The 24,296-nt window shown below is 43.6% G+C and overlaps 2 long non-coding RNA genes across 2 annotated transcripts; both read left to right on the plus strand.

Moving 5' to 3' along the window:
• The first annotated feature begins 845 nt into the window (after positions 1 to 845).
• LOC147366340 (uncharacterized) lies at positions 846 to 4,943 on the plus strand. Its single transcript, XR_015133321.1, has 3 exons — positions 846 to 1,068; positions 4,163 to 4,198; positions 4,697 to 4,943. It is a non-coding gene; the product is annotated as an uncharacterized LOC147366340 (long non-coding RNA).
• A 13,941-nt stretch (positions 4,944 to 18,884) lies between these two features.
• Positions 18,885 to 23,935, plus strand: LOC147366341 (uncharacterized). Its single transcript, XR_015133322.1, has 3 exons — positions 18,885 to 19,723; positions 20,814 to 21,008; positions 23,399 to 23,935. It is a non-coding gene; the product is annotated as an uncharacterized LOC147366341 (long non-coding RNA).
• Positions 23,936 to 24,296: the final 361 nt, after the last annotated feature.

Genomic DNA, 24,296 nt, shown 5'->3' on the forward strand with positions numbered 1-24,296 from the left:
TTACCCAGTAAACAAGACAGATGACATCCTCTGTCTCATGGAACTTACATTCAAACTGGAGAAAACAGAAAATCTAAAAAACCAAACAAAAAATACTCAAAATAATGGCAAATAATGATGAATTCTGAAAGAGGGGGATACAAAAATAATGGTGGGGAAAGCATCACTTTAGATGAGAAGGTAAAGCAAGTCTCCTCTAAGGGAATATAATCCGAGCAGACACTTACATGACAAGAAAGAATCAGCTGGGAATTCCCTGGTGGCCTGGTGGTTAGGACTCCATAGTCTCACTGCTGAGGGCCTTGGGTCGGGAAACAGACGATTCCACAAAGCACACAGAGAAGCCAAGGGAAAAAATCAGCTGAAGCTGTATCTGGGGATAGGGCCTTCCAGGCAGGCGAACAGCTGGCAGAAATGCAGGACTGAGCTCAACGTGTCCTGGAAACAGAAGACTCAATACGTGGTTCACTGAGAGAAAGAGAGGGTGCGCCAAATGATGTCACAGGTGGGCAGCGGCCTGTTCATCTCAGCCTGAGGGACTTTGTCCAGAGTGTCATTCATTCTGAGTGCAGTAGGACGCCATCGCAGTTTCAGCAGGGTTCAGGTCCGTAGGGTTTGAGCTGCAGATGGTAGTTATATTGGTCAAGATGGGGAAGATGAAGAAAAAACTTGCTTGTGAGTGGGGCAGTTAAGATGGGCAAAAAGTTCTTTTTTTAGATCTCTTAAATTTGAGATGCCTATCAAATGGTGTTGGAGAAGTTTAGTCGGCCACTGAATTTATGAGTCTGGTGTTCAAGAGAAAGGTCAGGACTAGAGTAATAAATTTGAAGTCATCAGCTTATGAATGGCATTTACAGCCATGACACAGGATGAGATCATTGAGGGCAAAAATATAGAATATAAAATGAGCTTCAAACTTTAGAATACCAGAGAAGGAGTCAGCAAAGGAGATCGAGAGGGAATGTCAAAGAAGGAGCAAAGCTAGAAGAAGACACCAAAGGAGCCAAGAAAAGATGGTGCATCAAGAGGAAGTGGTCACCACCAGGTGCCAGAGTGAGGCCAAGGAAGGTGGGCACTGACTCTTGGTTTGGGCAAAGGGGGAATCATTGGTCCTCTTGACACCAGTCATTTCAGTTGTGTGGTGGTGAGGGAGGCCAGATGGCAGTGGTCAAGGACAGAGTTGAGTAGAAACAGGACAGGCAGTTCTGAATTGGGGCAGTTTCTGGAGGAAAATATGGCTTCAAGGTTTTTTGTTTGTTTGGTTGGTTGGTTGGTTTTCTTAATGATGAGGTCCTCATGGGTCTGTGGTTGGGAAAATAGAGAGGGGGACCCTGATGACAACAGAGACAGAAAGGAAACTCTTGGAATTGAGTCTCGCTTTGCAACCTCTTTCAAGGATGTTTAAGAACAACTTTCTCCAAAGTAAGAATAAATTAAATATATGGAGGTGTCCTGGAGCATCAACTATTGCCTAAGAGCTAAGAGTGGGGAATGTCAGGGTTGGGACGGTGGGGTCAGAGAAGGAAGAGAAACTAGCATTTATTGGGAGAATCACTGTGTCAGGCAGACAAGGGAACTTTGTGGCAATTTTAAGTTTTGAGTATTACATTGCCTTTTATTTTGTTTTTGGTTTTGATTGTGGCAAAATACACATAACACAAAATTTGCCATTTTAGCTACTTTAGGTGTATAGTTTGGATGCAATACGTACTTCACAATGCTGTACAGATACCACAACTAAATAAAGTTTTTTCATTTTCATCACGCTAAACAAAAGCTCTGAACCAATTTTTTTCAAGGCAAAAGCACTAGCATAGCCAGCTCAATTCTTTTTTTTTTTCTAAATATTTATTTTTGTTGATGTATTTGGCTGCCCCTGGTCTTAGTTGCAGCATGCAGTGTCTTCTAATTGCAGCGTTCAAGATCTCGTTTTTAGTTGCTGCATGCAGCATTTGAACTCTTAGTTGTGGCGTATGTGATCTGGTTCCCTGACCAGGGATCAAACCCAGGCCTCCCGCACTGGGAGCATGGAGCCTTAGCCACTGGGCCACCAGGTTAGTTCCAGCTTTGTACATTAAACAGTACTGCCCCATTACGCACTCCTCACGGTCCTTTCTCTACTTTTTACTATGAATGTGCCTCTTCTAGGTACCTCATATGGGCTTCCCTGGTGGCTCAGACAGTAAAGAGTCTGCCCACAGTGCAGGAGACCCGGGTTCGATCCCTGGGTTGGGAAGATCCCCTGGAGAAGGAAATGGGAACTCACTCCAGTACTCTTGCCTGGAAAATTCCTCAGACAGAGGAACCTGGCAGCCTAGCGGGCTGCAGTCCGTGGGGTCGCATTGGAATCATAGTCATCCTTTGGCATTTGGCTTATTTCGCTTAGTATGTTTCCAAGGTTCATCCACAACGTCACTTAGAATTTCATTCTCTTTGGATGGCGAGATGACACTCCATGTGTGCATCTCCCATGATTTGTTTATTCACGTGTCTGTTGACAGACATTTAGATGGTTTCCACTTTTAGGCCCTCAGGAAGAGCCCTGCTATGAACACGGGTGTTCAAGTGTCTGCTTGAGTCCCTGCTTTCAGTTCTCTGGGGCCTAGATCTAGCAGCAGTCCCATTGATTTTTTGTTTAAGCCTTACAGTAACCCATAGAGAGATAGACTGGGGCTGATTTCCTTCCTTAGGACCCTCCGTGGAGAACTGTATGCTCCCAGCTCCTATGACAGTCCCCCAAACTGGACATTGGCCAGCGCTTCTGCTCTCAGTCAGGCTCAGCTTCCAGGTAAACTCTAGTCCTCAGCCCCCATCTCTTAAGCTCTATTTCTGCAGAAGAGAATCCATTCAACACATCCTGGTGGAGGACAGGGAGGCAGGCCATCTCTCTCCATCTTCCCACAGGGACCGCAGTGAGGGCTGCGGTGTAGACTTACTGCTCTGGGGTGGTTTAGTGTAAATGCTCAACGCGTATGCTTGTAAATGACCTTCTGTCTCATTCTTCAGACCCTTTTAAATTGGAAAGAGCATTCTCTCTTAAAATTGTGCTCCTTTCTTTCTTCTTCTTCTTTCTTTTTTTTTGCCACACAGTGTAACTTGCGGGATCTTAGTTCCGCAGTCAGGGTTTGAACCCAGGACCCAGCAGTGGAAGTGCCGAGTTCTGACCACTGGACCATCAGGGAATGCCCCTGGGTTCCTTCTTTAAAAAGCTAAAACCTGACTTTTCCAAGGAAAAACAAGTCCTCTGATAGCAAGCAAATCACAATACTATAGTCATTGGTATATTTTAGACATGTTAAAGCTTAACACTTTATGCACCAGAAGATAAATTATCATAGTATCATGATAATAGACTGAGTTGAGAAATTATTTGTAGAAAATAAGTAAAACAATAGAATTGCAACAATTTTTAATAGCTAGTATTTCCCGTCAGGGACTATACAGGAAACAGAATGGTCTCTCCTTAAAGATATGAAAGTATTTCGTGATCCAAAAATAGCTGGTCTCTGCGTTGTTTTAGCAAGTTTCCCTTAAAATAGAATTTCACTTTCCTTTTAAAATGTTATGATCTGCTTGATTCTACAGAGCTTAGTTCTGTCCAAACAAATCGTCCTGGAGTGAAGGGCAGCTTAGTGGCCCAAGGGGTGGGGATGGTGAGGGCAGTTTACGTTTTTTGTTAACGGTTCTGGCTCCCTTCTGGATTACAACACGCTAGTGAGGACCCTGGGGAAAATCCCAGTGTTGGAGGAGAGGAAGAGGGGTCAGGAGTTGCGACTTGAATCTCAGAGACCGGACACCCTAGCATAGCTTTCTCACACATCGGCAGGTGTGGTGCACTCTGATACACAATTCCTTTTTATTTGTTGTTAGGGGCTTGGTAGAGGGGCTTTCTCTGCTTTATTTTCTCTGTATTTATTTCAATCTTTTCTCATAAACTTCAGACTGATCCTAAATGTATCTTTCTTTCCTAAAACAGTTTTGATATGCTCTGTTTCTTTGATATACTCTGTTTGATATACACCTGTTTCTCATTTACAGGTGAGATATTTTCCCCATAGTTTTGTGGGGTTTTGTATGTTTTGGTTATTGTTTGTTTGGTAACTCTTGTTGGACTCTGTCTATGGCTTTTTCTGACTCTGATTTTTTTTTTTTTTTTTTGCAGGTTTCCCAATGATCTTTCTAAAGTATTCTATTGAAGGTATATCTTTACTTTTTCTCCAATTCCTTTTAAATATTTTCATTTTAGCTTTCATGTTATATATATATACTTTGAGGTTGTAGTTTCTTGAAATTATTGTATAAGACTGCTGGATTGAACCCACATCTACTGTATCTCCTACATTGCAGGCAGATTCTTTATCCACTGAGCTATTCTTAAAAGCATAAAGACTAAGTCAGTCTTTAGATAATTATTGACTTTATACTTCCATTCCAACTGTCAGTCCTCTAGAAAAATCTGTGGTGAAGACTATAATTGTAAAATATTTGTTACACCCTTGTCTGGATCCATGCATTTACTTAGAAAGATCTTTTATTAATTCTATAAATATCTTCTTTGTTTTGGGGGGTGGACCCAAATTACATAAGAAAAAGGGTAGAAAAGATTCATTTTATACCATTTTGAAAATGTTTAAGTAGAAGAGCTTCTTGGATTTCCCTGGTGGTACAGTGGATAAGAATCTGCCTGCCACTGCAGGGGACATAGGTTCGATCCCTGGCCCGTGAAGATTCCACACGCCACGGAGTGACTAAGCCCGTGGGCCACAACTACTGAAGCCCGTGTGGGCCAAGAGCCCATGCTCTGCAACAAGAGAAGCCACTGCAGTGAGAAGCCCCACACCAGTGAGCCCCAGCGCACTGCACTAGAGAAAGCCTTCACAAAGAAATGAAGACCCAGCTCAGTGAAAAATAAAATAAATAAACAAACTTAACTTTTAAAAAAAGAAGAGCTTCTTAATATTATGTGGATAAATTTCTTATAATCCCCTAGAAATTAGAATCATGAGTGTTTACATTTTTACAGCCACAAGTTTATAGGTACGTAGACATAAGCAAAATGACCTCTTTTCTCTAGATGCTACTATCAAAAATTAGCTCAACACACCCCGAATATGTTCTTTCCTGCTGGAGTCAGGACTAAAGCAAGAATGGTCCCTGCCACTTATTATTCAATACTCTTGTAATCCTGGAAAATGAAATCAGAGCAAGGAAGCAAAGACACCTAAATATTAGGAAGTAAGAGTGATGAAGGACAGATAATAGGGACACAGACCCTGACGCCCAATTCTAAACCCTCAGAAGTTCCAAAATACAAAATTATTTAAAGACTCACTTGTTTGCAAACCTTGACCCACAATAATATGAGGTCATTCAGTCTTCATTTACTCCCATCAGTGTTAATATCACATGCAAATATATCACTGCAGTTAGTTACAAGGAACTTCCTGAGACCCCACTGGGGACTTTGATGCTCTGTGTTACCTTTCTAAAATGGAAAATATTCTGAGTTCTGAAACACAAATGACCCCCAAGACTTTGGGTAAGGGATTTTGTACCTGCAATATATTGAGCAGTGTTCAGGGACACCGAAAAGATAGAAACATTCATGTTGTCATTCAAGAGCTCCCAGTCAAAACTGAGATGGCAAGATACACACATAAGAAAGATTTAAAGCTTTCAAATTTGACTTGAAACAAAGACATGGTCCTAGTCTGGCTCAGGGATTGGTTGAAGTGAAGAGATACACAAGACTGCCTGTGAATATTTGTTTATTATTTCAGCGCCCCGACGTTGTACCAGCCTGTGTTTATAAAGCCTTGGCCCCAAATATAGAAGAGCTGTGCGTAACAAGGAGGGGAAAGATGATTTTAAGCCGTATATTTTAGAGTCTTCCTGTCATAAACATCAGAAACTTTGCTTAAAGTCCAGGCTTGGGGGAACCTCCTGCTGGTCACTGAGCTCTCTCCTGCCTCTCTGAGCTGGCTTCCTTCTCCATTATTTCACTCCCAGGCAGGCTCTTTCTGCATGGTGGGAAAGATGGCCACTGGAGGTGTTCCATTTGTGATCCCTCCAGGCTGCAATCCCAAAAGAGAAGAGAGAGATGGTCATTCCTCCTGCATCCGTCTCAGTCCCTCGTAATGATCTAGCCTAATCATGTTGGCATTTCGACCCAGACACTTTTCTCCTGTCCTGGAGTAACCCTGAGCTGCTGACGTAGACACTCACAAAGCTGGATAGCGTCCAGCTGTAGCGAACCCTCAAGCTGGTATCACTTGCTGAAGATTAAAGAGAGGAGTGAATGAAACCCATCATGTGCTGGGCATTTAACATAAATCATCTTTGGAATTCTCACAACACTGAAAGGGAGGTATCACAGTTCCCATTTTAATAGATAGGCAAAATAAGCTTTTCCATAATCTTCCACCTCACAGGGACACTGACCAGCTTGAGTCACATCTTAGGCTTTGTAACTGACAGCCACACTATAGTCATGAGCCTGTCCAGTCTCCCTGGATGATCCCTCCCAGCCTCTGCAGCAGTGGACGCAGACGGCAGACCTGACTGCCTGGGAGGGGTGATGCTGCAGACCTGCCGTGGTGGCCATATGCCAGCCGGCCCACCTGCCCACCATGGTGCCCGGCCCCTGCCCAGAAGTGCTGAAGGGCTCAGCCCCTTTAGACCCCCAGTACTGTCCCTCCACAACTCCTGTCTTTCTATCTGGAGCTTGTATCCTACCCAAAGCCAGGGGAGGTATGTCTGTACACCACACTCCAAAATGGTTTTTTTTTTTTAATAAAGGAAAGAAACATTAAAAAAAAAAAAACTACATTACACGATAGTATAGGCTTAAGCAATTACAAAAGCAAGGGATGCACGCTGCTTGAAACCACTGAAGAAAAGCACTGAAGAAGAATACAGAGCCAAGACAATGGCTGCTGTTCCATTCATGGCAAATACATTTCCTCCCATTAAAAATGCAAAAAAAAAAAAAAAAAAGCAAGGAGTGCTGGGGCAGATTAATGCTTTAAAAAGGAATAGATGTGTGCAGTCACCCTAGAGTCTTCCTCCTAAACAGGACTCCTTTGCTTTGCTGAGGAGGATAGGCAGACAGGAAGGGGGGCCTGAACTGGAGCAGAGGTCACAGCAGGACAACAGAGGAGGAAGGGTGTCAAGGAGCCTGGTCACTCTCTGGTCACAGGTGTTGATGTCTGTGTATCTAAAACAGGGACAGTATTCACCGGTGGATGTCAGAGAGGAAGCTTAGGATGCAAGCTCAGGAAGGAGCTTTAAAAGTGAGTGCCTCATGCTAAGTTAACAGATGCTTAAGACGTTTAAGATGGGCTGCCCTGGTGGCTCAGACAGTAAAGAATCTGCCTGCAATGCAGAAGACCTGGGCTCTATCCCTGGGCAGGAAAGATCCCCTGGAGAAGGGAATGGCAACCCACTCCAGTATTCTTGCCTGAAGAATTCCTCGGACAGAGGGACCTGGCAGGCTACAGCCCATAGGGTTGCAAAGAGTCAGACCCCACTGAACAGCTAACACACACAGATGTTTAAAGGAAAGAAGAGAAGAGCCTTGCTAAAAAGAATGAAACAGACTATTATAGGTAGAAGGTGCAACATTTCTTTGGATGAAGTATTTTGCTCCTGCGGAGTCTAGGTTGGAACATCCTTCCCATCAGTAGTTGCTTGCTTTTTCCTTCTAAACATGAGAAATGTCTGGGTCCCTTCTGAACTGAGGTAAGTGTGTGACGACAGGCTTACGCTTGATGGCTATGTGTTAGTCATTCAGTCATGTCCTACTATTTGTGACCCCATGGACTGTAGCCCACCAGGCTCCTCTGTCCATGGGATTCTCCAGGCAAGAATACTGGAGTGGGTAGTCATTCTGTTCTCCAAGGGATCTTCCCCACCCAAGGATCCATCTCCACATTCCAGGCAGATTCTTTACCATCTGAGCCACCAGGGAAGCCCTTAAAGGCTATGGTCCTGCCCTAAAATACAGGAAAGATGTGCTTGAAAAGGGGGAAAATATAATTTATAATTCTTATGTATTAGACTCTTACAGTTGCAAACCTCAGAAACTGGACTTAATATGAGGAAAAAAAAAAAAAAACTGGACTTAATATAAGCAAAAAATTGACCTATTGGCTCATTTAGAGAAATATTTAAAAGAAGCAGACTATAGGCATTTTCTAATCAGGAGTTGATCCTTTAGCAAATATGATATTTTGGGACCAAGTATCCTATATCCAAGTTGGAATAACCTTCTAAATAACTTTCTGAAAGTCGCCCAAGGACTGATTTGTCAGTGTTCCAGAAGCGGGAGGTACAAAGGCAAAGGAGCTGTGCCTGGAACTTCTCTGAATAATTAAGTTACAGTTGCTATTTGCAAGTCACTGCAGAGAAAATCTTCCAAAAGATGCTATTTATTCAGTCATGTGTGCAAACCTAGATACTTCTTATATTAACATTGTAATTGTATTTTGAATCTTCCTTTGTTGTGCTCTTCAAGGACAAAGATTGAGTCTTAAGTGCAGAAGTCAGAGGAAGAAAAGGCACTTTTCTCCTGGCAGGGAGTAATCTTGAGCTGCTGACTTAGACGTACACAAAGCTGGATAGCCTCCAGCTGTAACCAACCCCCAAGCCATTATCACTTACTGAAGATTAAAGGGGGGAGTGAATGAATCCCATAATGTGCTGGGTATTTTACATAAATCATCTTTAGAATTCTCGAAACACTGAAGGGAAGGTGTCACAATTCCTATTTTAATAAATAAGCAAAATAAGACTCAGAGACCTTTACTCGCTTTTCCATGAACTTCCAGCTCACAGGAAGTAAACCCAGGATTCTAAAACTGAACTGATTTCAAAGCCTGGGCAAGACTGTAGACTTGACTTCTTGCCGGGTGATGTCTTTGAGTAATAATTAAGCTGTATAACACCTAGCTTTTTGTTTCCTGTTAACAAATCCTTCTTTCCTTACCATATATCAGTGAATGATTATCATGATATACTATAAAAAGCTCAATCCTAGGAGCCAGAGATGCAAAGAATTAAATACAACTTTAGCCCATGGAGAGCTCACAAACTATCTGAGGAAATAGAACCCAAATATGAAGCAATAAACAACAACCTAGGGGTGGGACTGGGCTGAACAACTAGTGAGCCAAAGAGACTTAGAGGGCATGACCGAGGCTGGAATTGCCCCTCAGTGTCCATTTCCCCTTCCTTGGTAAGACAGCTCTGCCCCCTACTAGCTGGGACTACAGCCATCCAGTATGTAGACTACATTTCCCAGTCTCTCTTGCAGCTTAGTGTGACTAAATTCTGTCCAATGGGACGAAAGCAGAAATGACAAGTGCAACTTCTGCCAGGGATTCTTAAAGGGAAAAACAACCTCCTCTCCTCTTCCCTGCCTGCAGGCGCTTCAGCAGGCACCTGGCATCATGAAGCAGGTTTGGGAGGAAGTCACTGGTGGCACAGCTACAAGGGCGGAGAAGCAGAGGTCTGGCTCCCACGGTGCTGCCTCTACTCCAGACGGCCAGCCTTCACTCTTTCACGCGAAAGAGAAGCAAACTCCTGTTTCATTTATGCCACGGTTATTTGGGGCTATTGTCATTGTAGGCAAATTTAATTCTAACTGCTAAAAGAGCACAGTGGGCAGCCACAGTCACCAACACCCCCCAAATCCTACTATGTAACCTTTAGCAAGTCACTTCCTTTTCCAGGGGGCCTGGGAGAATCCAAAGAGAATAACCAATGAGAGAGCAGGATAAAGCACTTGGGGGTTTTTAGAGGGTCTGTTGTGATACAGTATGGCTGGGTGGGGAGGCATGAGGCTGCAGTCAATAGGGTTGCAAAGAGTTGGACACAACTGAAGTGACTTAGCATGCACACACACCACTAATCACCTCACTATTTTCCGGAGTCTTTTTTTAATTTTAGCTGCACCTCGCAAAATGTGGGATCTTCGGATGAATGGAACCTGCGCCCCTTGCAGTGGAAGGCTTGAGTCTTAGTCCAGGAATTAGTCCAGTTTAGTTTGTAAGTCTTGACTCTTTTAGCTACAAGTTAAAAAAACTCAATTCAACCCTGCTTTAAAAAAAAAAAAAAAGTGGGCAGGGTGAGCTCTCCTGGTTGGTTCATGTAATTAAAGAGGCAAGAAATAAGCTCAAGGAAGGCTGGATCAAGATGAGATGATGTCATTAGGATGTGGTCTCAGCCCTGCTTCCCTGAGCTCACTGCATTGTCATAAAGCTGCTGCTGCTGCTGCTAAGTCGATTCAATCATACGGCAAGTGGTGGCCTCTGGCAGCAATGATATCTCAGCCTAGCCACTTCACAGCCCAGGTGGAAAACATCTCCTTCCTTAGGGCTGCAGAGAAGCCCTCAACCTACCTGCCTCCCTGTGACTCTGCTTCTGCCAACCTGCATGTCCCCATCTCTGGACTGGGTGGGGCATCCCCCCAAACTGCATGGATTGAGAGTTTGAGAAGGGTGGTTGTTTTTGTTTTGTTTTGTTTTGTTTTACCATGTCATTCGGCATATGGAATTTTAGTTCCCTGACCAGGGTCCAAACTCGTGCCCCCTGCATTGGAAGCACACAGTCTTAACCACCCAATTCCCAGGGAAATCCCAAGAAGGGTAATTGTTTAAAGAAAAAGTGAGGTGCAACTCTCAGTAGTAGATAAATGGATGCTGGGGAGAAACGTTCACATTTTAGGGCAGAGAAGAGAAATAGCAAAGATGTGAAGTCTGAAATGAGTAAGACAGGATGGATGGAATAGAAAAGTCCTGTAGGCGGGAAATGTGTTTCAGGGGACTCTGTTCATTTTCACTGTATTAGTTTGCTGTACTGTGTTGTGCTTAGTCACTAAGTCGTGTCTGACTCTTTGCAACCCCATGGACTGTAGCCCGCCAGGCTCCTCTGTCTGTGGAATTTCCCAGATAAGAATACTGGAGTGGGTTACCATGTCCTCCTCTGGGGGATCTTCCCAACCCAGAGATCGAACCCAGGTCTCCCGCATTGCAGGCAGATTCTTTACCAGCTGAGCTAGCCCTAGCAAAACAGATGGCTTAAATAACAGAGCTTGATTTTCTCACAGTTCTGGAGGCTGAAAGTCCAAAATCAAGAGCTGGCAGAGCTGGCTTCCCCCGAGGCTCTCTCCTTGGCCTGGAAGTGCTGTGTTTCTCCTGCCATCTTTGCCCATGGCCATCCCCCTGTTCACTGACCCCCACCGTGTTGAAGCCAGATCCCCACTGTGATTGTATTGGGAGATGAGACCTTAGAGCGGTACTTTATTCTGCCCTCATGAATGGGATTATTGCTCTTATGAGAGAGGCCCCAGAGAGCACCTTTGCCCGCCTGCCAGGTGAGCACACAGCAAGAAGATAGCCATCTGTGATCCAGGAAGCAAGCTCTCACCAGACACTGAATCTACTGATGCCTTGATCTTAGATTTCCCAGGCTTTAGAGCAGTGAGGTGTAAATTTCTGTTGTTTATAAGCCCCTGGGTCTATGGGCTTCCCTGGTGGTACAAATGGTAAAGAATCCACTTGCATTGCAGGAGACTTGGTTTCGATCCCTGGGTCTGGAAGATCCCTGGAGAAGGAAATGGCAACCCACTCCAGTACTCCTGCCTGGAGAATCCCATGGTCAGGGAAGCCTGCATGGGGTTGCGAAGAGTCAGCCACAACTGAGCAACTAACTATGGGGAGCTATGGGGAATCTATTAAAGAGCCAGAGCAGACTAAGATAGGCCAGAACATAGCCAAAACCAACCAAGTAAACAGAAGAATCCAACGAAAAGACTCACAAATCTAGGTGCAATAGCACAAATTATTTGCAGCTAGATGATTACCTGTGGGGAAAGACCGTGACACTCCAAGCCTTACTGGGATATGCCAAATGTGTAGAATAGGGTGGAATGGAAGACCCAGCATCTAATACAGTGTTCTGTCCAGAGAAGACACACAGGTAGTAATGGCTAGACTGAAGTACAAAAAAGAACAGGAAGAGAAAGAACATTTATGGTTTTGATGAGTTGCCTTTATTCTAACTACAGCCTTAGAACAAAAAACCCTCAACATCTAGGGCAGTTGTGTGGGAGAGGAGGGGCAAAAGCTACTTTCAACTTCATTCAGAAGCCCTTGAAGCCCTAGGCATGAAATAAGATAACCCCAGAATCTATCCAGAGAGGAGTAGACATGGGAGGAGGAGCAGGCAATGGATTATATTCATTGGTTATCAATCAAAACTAGTTCTCCCCCAGGCCTCATCTATGTACCTATTATCTCCCCAACCTATTTACTTTTTCTTAGTACTCATCACTATACGAAATTGTCTTATATAATTGTTCAATTACTTTTTTTATAGTCTCCCAACACCACCTCCTGAATATAAGCTCTAAAACAGAAGGAGCTTTTTGTGGTCCTTGCTGTGTCTTCAGTACCCAAGAAAGTACCTAGCACATACTAGGTGTTCAAAAAAACATTGTTGAATGAATAAAGGAGAAAGAGGAAAGGATCTGAGGGGTTTTAATAAAATAAAGATATCAGAGATTTAAAAATAAAAGTGACTTCAGTTCAGTCGCTCAGTCATGTCTGACTTTTTGTGACCCCATGAACCACAGCATGCCAGGCCTCCCTGTCTATCACCAGCTCCCAGAGTCCACCCAAACCCATGTCCATCAAGTTTGGTGATGCCACCCAACCATCTCATCCTCTGTCATCCCCTTCTCCTCCTTCCCTCAATTTTCCCCAGCATCAGGGTCTTTTCAAATGAGTCAGCTCTTTGCATCCGGTGGCCAAAGTATTGGAGTTTCAGCTTCAACATCAGTCCTTCCAACGAACACCCAGGACTGATCTCCTTTAGGATGGACTGGTTGGATCTCCTTGCAGTCCAAGGGACTCTCAGAGTGACTACACCCAAGGTAGTAACTTCATAGAAGCTGGGCAATTCAGAATGCTTCACTCCGTAAAGATTATGCATAATCATGGGACTTCCCTTGTGGTCCAGTGGTTAAGACTTTGTACTCTCAATGCAGGGGTCATGGGTTTGATCCCTGGTCAGGAACTAGATCCCACAAATTTGCATGCCGCAACTAAAGCGCTTATGTTCCACAACTAAGACCCAATTTTTTTCTTTTGAAAAGAAAAAAATTTTTTTATTTTGTTTCTCTGTTCTTTTGCAAAAGCAACAGTAAAAGCATAATCTCTTAAGTGACTTTATTAAGTTTTTAGTGTATATTATATACTAACCATGGTTTTAATTTCCATATTCTGATGTTTTGACATCTGGGGCCTTGCTGATCCTGGAGGGACTGCCCCTTCAGGGTGAAGCAGTTCCTGGAGACAGTAAACAGCTTACTTGTAAGTGTGCTTTTTTAAATGCAAACCAACCAATACAGAACTCACACCCCAACACCTCGTTTATCAGGCCCTCACACTCCAGGTCACAATCTCCCGCCATGATGACCTCAGGTCCAAGTACCCAACACCTACAGACAGCTCCTGTGCTCCAGGGCCCACTGAAACTATTCACACAAACCACACTGACCAAAGTAAGCTTGTGTGCTGTTTGAGGTGCTGCCCATGCCTCACCTGTTCCTCCCACAGACACCATGATAAAGGCCCCTGCCCACAGCTCACCCCTTCCTCTCTGATCCTGACCAATCCTGGTATTTCCCCATGTGGACCCTCCTGGGGCAGCATGCCCCTTTCTCTTGGAAATTGTGAGTAACAAATTATATGTTCATGGCCATCACCTCATCTCCCAATCTTACTAACCCTCAGATTTTCTATGACTATATTGTATTTAAAACAATATCTCAGTAAAGATGCTTTCATCTGTAAGTAACAGAAAAGCCAATTCAAACTATGCCTTAAGTCTTAAAGGAGATGGGCTGTGAGTGGAAACTCAGAACAGCCTCCGACAGCCTCTGTGTTAGTTTTATTTCAGTCTCTGATGATGTCTGAGGGCTCACTGTCTTCCAATCTCTCACCTGTGCTCTGCAGCATCAGGTTCATCCATCTATACTCAGTCCCACAGGCTTCCTAGTTTAAGTAGAGGGAAAGGGACCAGGTCTCTTCTCCTGGAATCTTTCTCAGGAGAATGGGGCAGCTTTATCCCCAAGAGTCCCTGCAAACCTCTTTGCAAAACTGGGGCGTGTGTCTCTCCCTGGCAGAGAATGAGATTCTATAGATGAGTCTGGACCTGAGCCTGTTGTTCCTCCTAGATTCAGGAGGGCTCAGGGTCCAGGAAGCACGTGAACTGTATGGGGAGAGGCGGACCCTGAGCAGTGTCGTTACAGGAAACAGGGAGTGAATGCCGAGTGGTTCCACAATGTCCGGTGCAGTAATCTGATAGCAACAGAAACATGAAGAATAAAGAAGTGACTCAAGGTGACAATCTGTGTGGGGGTCAGTGGTGGTGTAAGAAGAGGGAATACAACTGAACACAGCTGCTGCAGGTCACACGTTTGCAAGAAAAACCTTCTATCCTTGGTGGCTTTTACTGAGACGAGGAGAGAACTTCACTTCTTATGAGATGGCCATATAAAGAAAAAAGTCATTAAATGTCTATGTTTCATTTCATTCTTACATTGGCCTGTCTTATCTTGTAGGCTGCAAACTTGATGGGGAAAGAGATTATATATTTTATAGCACAGTGGTATTTAAAATGTCAAGAAGCGGAAAAAAAAGCCAGGGTACCTTTTAGCCTGAGAATTTTAATGCCCGCTCAGTGCTTTTCTTCAACAATTTCTCTCATTTTACACATGCGCACGGATATGACTGCCCCTGCACGCCCTGCCCCCAGACACACACAGTCTGAGAAAGATGTGACATCAAAACAGAAGCACAATTCTTTATAAGAGCATCAGGGTTAAGAGAGCTAATTTAATTAGTGTCTAGTCTGGAATGAAAAAAAAAAAGGCATCTGTAATGTAGAAAGGTTATTTGTGATCTGCTTCTTGAAAAAATGTCTGCCTGATTTGTGTCTTTCAGCAGCTCGCAACAATGGAGGTTTGCTCCCAGTCTCTGCAACAGACACATTTCCAATCACCAGGCTTCTGTGGATTTATGCCCTCTTCCTGACTTAAACAGCAGCTCTCAGAAAGCAATGGCTTTCTGCATTGAGATCTGGAGGGTTTGTTAGACATTCTGCAAGCATATATCTGATGTATCACCAAATTAGAGATAATTGTGAGCAAAGAAGAAAAATTCTTAAATTCACAAATTATGCAACTGATTACCCCAACAACAATTATTTTTAATACATGCATTTTGCCTTGATTTTTGCATTTGGGGGAAGTAATATATGGTATGAAAACAAGACTAGCAAGCAACATTTCATTTGTTCCTTCTTATGAAGCAGAATGAGGGAATGCATCCAAAACCACTTTGTGAGTCCTAATGCACATGCAGATGTGAGTTTCTGTTGCTGATTTCATTATACTAATAGATTAAACTTTACTTACGGGAAAAAAGCAAAATGTTCTTTTGAACGGCATAAGGTACTTTTACTGCATGAAATTCTAAATGCATTCAAATGATCTATTTTACTTTCTGAGCATTTTAACACTGTTCAGATGGAAAATCCCTCCTTAATGAATGTTTTCACAGTTCAAAAAGGGATCTGCTTGCAATCCAGTTCTTTAAATGGGCAAAAGACTTGAACAGGCATTTCACAAAAGAAGTCAAGCAGGGATTTCCCTGGTGGTCCAGTGGCTAAGACTCTATGCTTCCAATTCAGGGGGCACAGGTTCAATCCTTGGTCAGGAAACTGGATCCCACATGCCACAACTAAGTGTGAGCATGCCCAGCTAGAGGCTCCCACGTGCTGCAACTAAGCTTGGGTACAAGCTGATAAATACATAAGTATTTAAAACTAGACAAACCAACAAGCCTCAGGATATATCATTTGACCTCTAGCCTCAGTTTATAAAGAAAAAAGAAAAAAAATACAAACTACTATGTATAATGTAGTATTGTACAGCACAGGGAACGTAGGCAAAATATATATATATATATATACACACCATTCTCTTCCCCCAGTGATGTCTCCTAATCTTGGGAACCCAAGACAATGTTACCTTATACAGTAAAAGGTAAATTGCAGATATGATTAAGGTTACAGACCTTGAGATGGGAAGACTGAAAAAAAAACATGAAAGCGTTAATCCCTCCGTTGTGTCCAACTCTTTGGGACCCCGTTGACTGTAGCCCACCAGGCTCCTCCATCTATGGAATTCTCCAGGTAGGAATACTGGAGTGGGTAGCCATTCCCTTCTCTAAGGGATCTTCCCAACCCAGGGATTGAACCCAGGTCTCCTGCATTGCAGGCGGATTCTTTACCATCTGAGCCACCAGGGAAGCCAATGGGAAGATTAACCTATATTAAATGGGTGGAACCAATCTAATGATGTCAGTCCTTAAAACTCAGAAACCTTTCCCATTGTGGTCGGAGAGAGCTGCCTGACAGAGACACAGAACAGGAGAAGGGTCAGAAGGCACCGCTGTGGTTTTTGAAGATGGAGAGTCATGAGGCAAGGAAGGCAGAGGCGTCTAGATGCTGGGAATGACTCAGCTGAAAGCCAGCAAGAAAATGGGGACCTCAATCCTCCAGCAGCAAGAAACTAAGCTCGGCCGACAGCCCGAATGAGCAGGATAATGGATCCCCACCTCCATAAAAGAGGAAGTCCTGCTGACATCTTGGTTTCAGCCTGGTGAGGTCCACGCCAGACTTGTGACCTCCAGAGCTGAATGATAATAAATGTGTGTTGCTCAACGCTGAGCACTTTGTGGTAATTTGCTCCAGCAGCGATAAAAAACGAATTCAATACCCAATGGAAATGTGTCTGTCTGTGCAGCAGTAAATGTGTACAATGATGTTCACATCGAGATCATTTGTAAGAGCCCCGGCGTGGACGTAGACGATGTGGCCTTTAGCAGGATAGATGAATAAATTGGCCTGGGCGTACGGTGGGCGTGGGGAGCGGTGGAGATAAGATGGTGATGGTCTCACAGCATGAGGGGTGTCGAGTGTGGGTGGAGACAGGCTGCGTGGTGCCATGGATGGCAAGTTCACAACCGGGGACAACTGCATTCCCCTTACAGAGGTCAGAAGACTGGTTGTCTTTGCGGAGGGGGAAAGGACTGAGATAAGGCACAGGGGCTTTGGGGAGTGCTGGAACATTCCATGTCTTGATCGAGGTGCTGTTTACAGGGTGTGTTTACTTAGATGATGAGTGACTTTTTCTTTATGCATTTTGTACTTCAGTTAAAAAGTTCACATAGTAAGAAGTGGTCTGTTTGGATCAGTAAATGTTTACAAAGTTTACGCCGAAGACCACTTTGTAATGGTTATCTTTTTTCTCTCATTTAAATTTTGGCTTCCCTCTGATTTTTCATCACAGAATACTTTCCTTAGTCCATGAGAGTAGAAAAATCCAGTGAAATGCCACTAACCCTCATGGCATACTTGGATGAATTTAAACATACACACCTTCACACACTCTGAAATTTCATTTATTTATTAGTTATTTGTTCATTATTTAATTGAAGATCATCAGTTTCTTCTCCCTAGAAGCAAATATTGTCATTTTCTTCTATGTCCTTTCAGAAACTTTTTATCACATCGTGTGTGTGTGAGTTCATGTGTATGTGTAAATTTTTTCTTTTTTTTCATGAATGACAGCAAACGATATGCATGAGTCCTTGCTTTTCTCAAACATGGACCAAAGTTATAATTTTTAATAGCTGAGTAGATATTTGGACTTCCCTGGTGGCTCAGACAGTAAAGAATCCTCCTGCAATGCAGGAGACCTGGGTTTGATCTCTGGGTTGGGAAGATTCCCTGGAGAAGGAAATGGCAACCTGCTCCAGTATGCTTTCCTGGAGAATTCCATGCATAGAGGAGCCTAGCAGGTTATAGTTCATGGGGTCGCAGAGTTGGACACGACTGAGAAACTAAGCGCAGCACAGATACAGAATGATCAGTCATTGGACTAATTCCCCTGTTGATGGACTATAGGTTATTGCCAGTCTTTTGCTATTGTAACAGTGCTACAATAAATCTCTCTAAATGCCCATCATTTTGCACGATCACAATTTACTTTTCAGTAATTTACTACAAATCAGTAAGTATTGATGGTTACCTATAGATTTGAGACGATGGCGGATGTTAACATTTTTTTACTGAGAAGAATACTCAGGGCTCAGTAATAGCAGCTCCCGGGTTCTAGAGCACAGGCTCAGCAATCGTTGTGCGTGGGATTAGTTGCACATGGAATACTCCCAGACCAGGGATCTATCTCATGTCTCCTACATTGGCAGGTAGATTCTTTACCACTGAGTGACCAGGGAAGCCCAAAGGATGTATTTTTTTCTTAATGGTTTTTGTTTACTAGGGCTGCTATAACAGTACCATGGACTAGGAAGTTTCAAACAGGGTAATTTGTCATCTGATAGTTCTGGAGGTTAGAAGTCCAAAATCAGAATGTTTTCAGAGCCGTGGTCTCTCTCCGAAGGCTCTACGGACACATCTTTTTATTTTGCCTCTTCCTGCTTCTGGTGGTGCCCAGCAATCCTGGCATTACTTGGCTTATAGATACATCACTACAATCTCTGCCTCCATCTTCACATGGCTATCTCCCTGTGTCTCTGTGTTTTCACATGTCTCTCTTCTCATAAGAACACCAGTCATATTGGATTAAGGGACCACCCTTCTCCCCCATATAACACCTTCTCTCTCTCTTTTTTTTTAAACTGTACTATGTGGCATGTGGGATCTTAGTTTCCCAACCAGGAATCGAACTCATGACCCCTATAGTGAAAGCATGTAGCCTTAACCACTGAACGCCAGGGAAGTCCCAGAGGCAACTGTTAAAGAGTTGAATGCAGATACCGAGAAGGCAAGCAGGAGTCTGGAATCCAGGGCAGCCAGCCTGGCTAGAGATACACACTTTGAAGTCATTAGGCTTATGAAGAGAATTTAAAGCCACAGACTGTAGAAATCATGTAGGCAGTGAGCGCAGGTTAAAAAAGGAAAGTGAATCTGGTTCCTGAGTTTGAGAAACTCATGACGCATCCAGGTGGAGACTTAAAATACTTGGAAGAGCAATCTGCCTGAAAATAGAGATTTGGAAGACATCAGCAAATAGGCGGTAGTGGAAACAAGGAAGTGAACGCTCAGAAAAGTAGTGGGTAGAGAGCTCATGTAGTGGGTAGAGAGCTCATGCAGTGGGTAGAGAGCTCATGTAGTGGGTGGAGAGCTCATGTAGTGGGTAGAGAGCCAGGAAGTGCAGACTCGGGAGTGGACGGGGAAGGAAGGGAGATGAGGGGCCAGAGAAAGTTTCAAGAAGGAGAAAAGTATAATTCTTCAGAAAGGTAAGTGGGTTGCAAACTGAATAGGGACCACTGACTTTGGTAAGTAGGAGGTTTTGTTGACTTTAGAAGTCCGATTGCAGTGGATGGAGGAGTGGATGGGAAGTGAGCAGGGTAATATTATCTGAAAGGAAAATAAACTTCATCTTCTGGCTTAATAATACGTTTCAGGTTGATAAATCACGGTGCTGACCTCTTTTTCCCTCCTGCTGTTTGGAGACGTCTGGGCCCTCATTTAGTGCTTCCTTTCGGAGGACGCTGGGCCTTCCAGGACTGTGTGACCCGCCCAGCATGGATGCTGATCTGCGCTCCTGAAATGACCTTATTCTTCACAGGTTTAAACACTACTCATGGCTCAGGTCCCAGCTAATCCCCTCCTGAAAGTCTTCCCCAGTCTCCCCAGCTGCAAATTATCTTCTGTTCCTCAGAATCTCTACAATGTTTATCTGATCAACTCTCTCTCTTTTTAAAAAAATTTTTTATTTTATTTTATTTTTTATTTTTGGCTGCACTGAGTCTCCGTTGCTGTGTGGGCTTTTCTCTAGTTGTGGTGAGCAGGGGCCCCTCTTCCTTGGGGTGAGCAGGCTTCTCATTGCAGTGGCTTCTCTTGTAGAGCACAGATTCTAGGGTGAATGGGTTTCAGTAGTTGCGTCATGTAGGCTCAGTAGTTACAGATCCCGGGCTGTAGAGCACAGGCTCAATAGCCATAGCTCAGTTGGTAAAGAATCTGCCTGCAATGCAGGAGACCCCGGTTCAATTCCTGGGTCAGGAAGATCTGCTGAAGAGGGGATAGGCTACCCACTCCAGTGTTCTTGAGCTTCCCTTGTGGCTCTGCTGGTAAAGAATCTGCCTGTGTCGTGGGAGACCTGGATTAGGAAGATGCCCTGGAGAAGGGAAAGTCTACCTACTCCAGTATTCCAGCCTGGAGAATGCCATGGACTATAGGGTTGCAAAGAGTCAGACATGACTGAGTGACTTTCACCTCAATAATTGAGGCTTGAGCTTAGTTGTGCCACCGTATAGGGGATCTTCCCAGTTCAGGGATTGAACCTGTGTCTCCTGCATTGGCAGGCGGATTCTTTACCACTGAGTCACCAGGGAAGCCCTATCTGTATATCTCTTAAAGTACAGAGAAATAGTCCCAGGTGGCTCGTTGGTGAAGAATCCATCTGCAATGTACGAAACGTGGGTTCGATCTCTGGTCTGGAAAGATCCCCTGGAGAAGGAAATGGCAACCCACTCCAGTATTCTTGCCTGGGAAATCCCATGGACAGAGTAGACTGGCAGACTACGGTCCATGGGGTCACAAGAGTCAGATGCAATTTAGCAACTAAACAACAACTCTTAAAGTACACTTTGCTTTAACTTTTATTCCTCTTATTATAACTATTGGGTTTTTTTTTTTTTTTTTCTTTTCTTCACTAGATGAAAAGCGTCAGACAGGATCCATGGCCGATTCACCTTGATCTTTCCAAGAATATCGTGTTTCTTCATTTTTACACTAGATGTTCATGTTTAACACACACAGACTGTTCAATAAGTATTTTAGTGTGTTAATAAAAGGAGGCTCACTGGACCCAACAGAACGACATGTAATGGAGTCCAACAGTGCGACACAACGTGCGTATCTTTAGTTTACATGCTCTTTGCATTTGCAGACGAAAACAGGGATTTTGAAGTCAGCAGAAGCAAAGTGTTAAAAGCCAAATATCAAGCCCAATCCGAAGCATCCAAAATCCAGGAGGGTAAATGTCAGCCAAGGGTGGAATTGCTGTAGTAAATCACATTATGGGCTGAATTGTGTCTCTTCGAAATTCATGTGTAGAAGCCATAACCCCGGGTACCTGGGAAAGTGACTGCATTTGGAAATATTGATTTTGAAGAGGTCACTGAGTTAAAATGAGGCAGTTAGGGTAGGTGCTGAGTGGTACTAGTGTAAGAGGAGATTAAACACACAGCTGGTAAAGAATCCACTTGTAATGCAGGAGAACCCAGTTCGATTCCTGAGTTGGGAAGATCCCCTGGAGAAGAGATAGGCTATCCACTACAGTATTCTTGGGCTTTCCTGGTGGCTCAGACAGTAAAGAATCCACCTGCAATGCAGGAGACCTGGGTTCAATCCCTGGATCAGGAAGATCCTCTGGAGAAGAGAATAGCAACCCACTCCAGTATTCTCACCTGGAGAATCCCAAAGACAGAGGGGCCTGGAGGGTTACAGTCCACATAGTTGCAAAGAGCCGGACACGACCGAGTGACACAGCACAGACACCCAGAGACACCAAGGGTGTGTGTCCACAGAGCAAAGACCATGTGAGGACCGGTGAGAATGGGGCCACATCCAAGCCAGAGGTCTCAGAGGAATCCAATCTCCTGACACCTTGATCTTGAGAGCCATGAGAAAATAATTGTTGTTTAGTTGCTGAGTCATGTCTGACTCTATTGCGACCCCATGGACTGTGGCCCGCCAGGCTTCTCTGTCCATGGGATTTCCCAGGCAGGAATCCTGCAGTGGGTTGCCATTACCTTCTCCAGGGGCTCTTCCCAACCCAGGGATCCAACCTGTATCTGTTGTTTAAGCAACACAGTCTATGGTATTTTGTTATGTCAGCCTAAGCAGACTAATCACTATGGCAGTAAAATGCCATGTTGCATAGAAAGAAATAATGGCTTTGCAGTGGGACAGACTAAGACTTAGTCTACTACTTTCTATGTGATCTGGGGCATGTAACATTGCCTCTCTGAGCCGCTTCTCATATCACTGCACTAGAAACAATAATTCCTCCTTGTTGCTATGAGGAATATGTGTAATATATATATAGTACCTGAAACAGAAGGAACACTCAAGAAAGGATAACTTTTAATTGTCACAGATGTAATATTTCTTAAGTATGAAAATGATTACTCTGGGGACTACCCTGGTGGTCCAGTGCTTAAGAATCTGCCTTCCAATGCAGGGGATGGGGGTTCCATCCCTGGTCAGGGAATGGAGATCCCACATGCCACAGGGCAGCTAAGACAGTGAGCCACGACTACTGAACCTATGTGCTCTAGACCTGGTACTCTGCAATAAGAGAAGCCCACATGCCGCAACTAGAGAGAAAAAGTCCATATGCCGAAATGAAGACCCAGCACTACCAATTTAAAAATATATATATTTTTTAATGATCGCTCTGTATAAAATAGATAACTAATAAGGACCTTCTATATAGCAGAGTGCACTCTACTCAGTACTCTGTAATGACCTACATGGAAAAAGAATCTACTAATAAAAAAGAGTGGCTATATGCATATTTATAACTGATTCACTTTGTTGCACTCCTGAAACTAACACAGCATTGTAAATCAACTGTACCCCAAGAAAAAATTTTTCTAAAATGATTACTCTGAATACCGTGTAGTAGGATACCTTTATATTTTTACTGACTAGTTACTGTAAATGTATTAAGATATTTAATGATTTTAAGATATTTAAATATGTAATGATATTTAATGTATTTCAGATATTTACTGTACCAAGTATAATAATATTAAATTTTAAACATATCAAAAATTCATAACTATTACATACTGGAGGGAGTAGCCTTTCCCTTCTCCATGGGGTCTTCCCAACCCAGGGGTCAAACTCAGGTCTCCCACATTGCAGCTGTATTCTTTACCAGGTGAGCCATAAGGAAAGCCCAAGAACACTGAAGTGGGTAGCCTATCCCTTCTCCAGCGGATCTTTCCCACCTAGGAATCGAACTAGGGTCTCCTGCATTGCAGGCAGATTCTTTACCAAATGAGCTAATATCAGGGAACCCCTAAGTAAGAGAAAGCAAGATAAAAATTATATAAAGCTCCACTAGTTACAACTGTATAAAAATTATGCATACTTGTTGACAAGGTTGAGAGGCAATGTGTAAGTAAGAATGTAATTTTTAATGTTAAATCAGTTAGGACGCTTTTTTACAAGGGGGAAAAAACTGAACTTGAGCTAACTTAGGCCACAACTGAAATTTATTTGCTCCCAGATCCCAAGGAAAGATTGAGCAATGGAGCTGTAGAAGAACAAGAATCCAGCTGGCCCCTTGGAACAACTGGGACCAAAAGTTTCAACATCTTCAGGACTCTCTTTCAATCCCTAGGTCCTCTGTTGGCCTCATTCCTATTCCCCACAATTAGCTGTGTCTACACGCAAAAAACATGGCTCCCCAAGTAACACTTAACAACTTCTGCCTCCAAAGAGGGACTCCCCATCTTCCCTAGTCTCAAACAGGGCTGTCGTTCAGCCAGCATGCCCTGGTTTTGGACACTGACGATCAACCCTGGAATTAGTTTCAAATATCCCAGGGAAGGGAATCGTTGGTGTTACCTTTCATTCAATAAACTACAGGCAGGGGGCCAGGTTCCTTAAGAGCATGGCTGCTCCCACAAACATCACAGGTTTGATGTGATGGAAGATACACTTCCCAAGAATAAGGGTTGGTACTGGGAAGATGACTTCTATATGTGTAGTTCTGGCTTTCATCTTCCAAAATGGTAAAATACAGTAACTTTTTAAAGGAAAAGAAAAAAATCGAAGGTACTCAAAATCATCTTTCTTTCTCAATTTTATTTCTACTCTGTCTCCATTAGAATGCACTTCAGCATGTATGTGCTAAGTCACTTCAGTCATGTCCAACTTTGTGTGACCCTACGGACTGCAGCCTGCCAGGCGCCTCTGTCCATGGGATTCTCCAGGCAAGAATCCTGGAGTAGGTTGCCATGCCCTCCTCCAGGGAATCTTCCTGACCCAGGGATCAAATCCACCTTTTTAATGTCCACGTGCATTGGCAGGCGGGGTCCTTACCGCTGGTGTGTCTTCGTTAGAATTTATTTCAGCATCTCTGTCTAATTCATGGTTGAATATGGTCACTACATATTGGAAGT

The sequence above is a fragment of the Bos grunniens genome, chromosome 9 (assembly GCF_055505025.1).
Source record: "Bos grunniens cultivar Pamir isolate PY7600 chromosome 9, Bosgru_T2T1.0, whole genome shotgun sequence".
In the NCBI taxonomy this organism is placed as follows: Eukaryota; Metazoa; Chordata; class Mammalia; order Artiodactyla; family Bovidae; genus Bos; species Bos grunniens.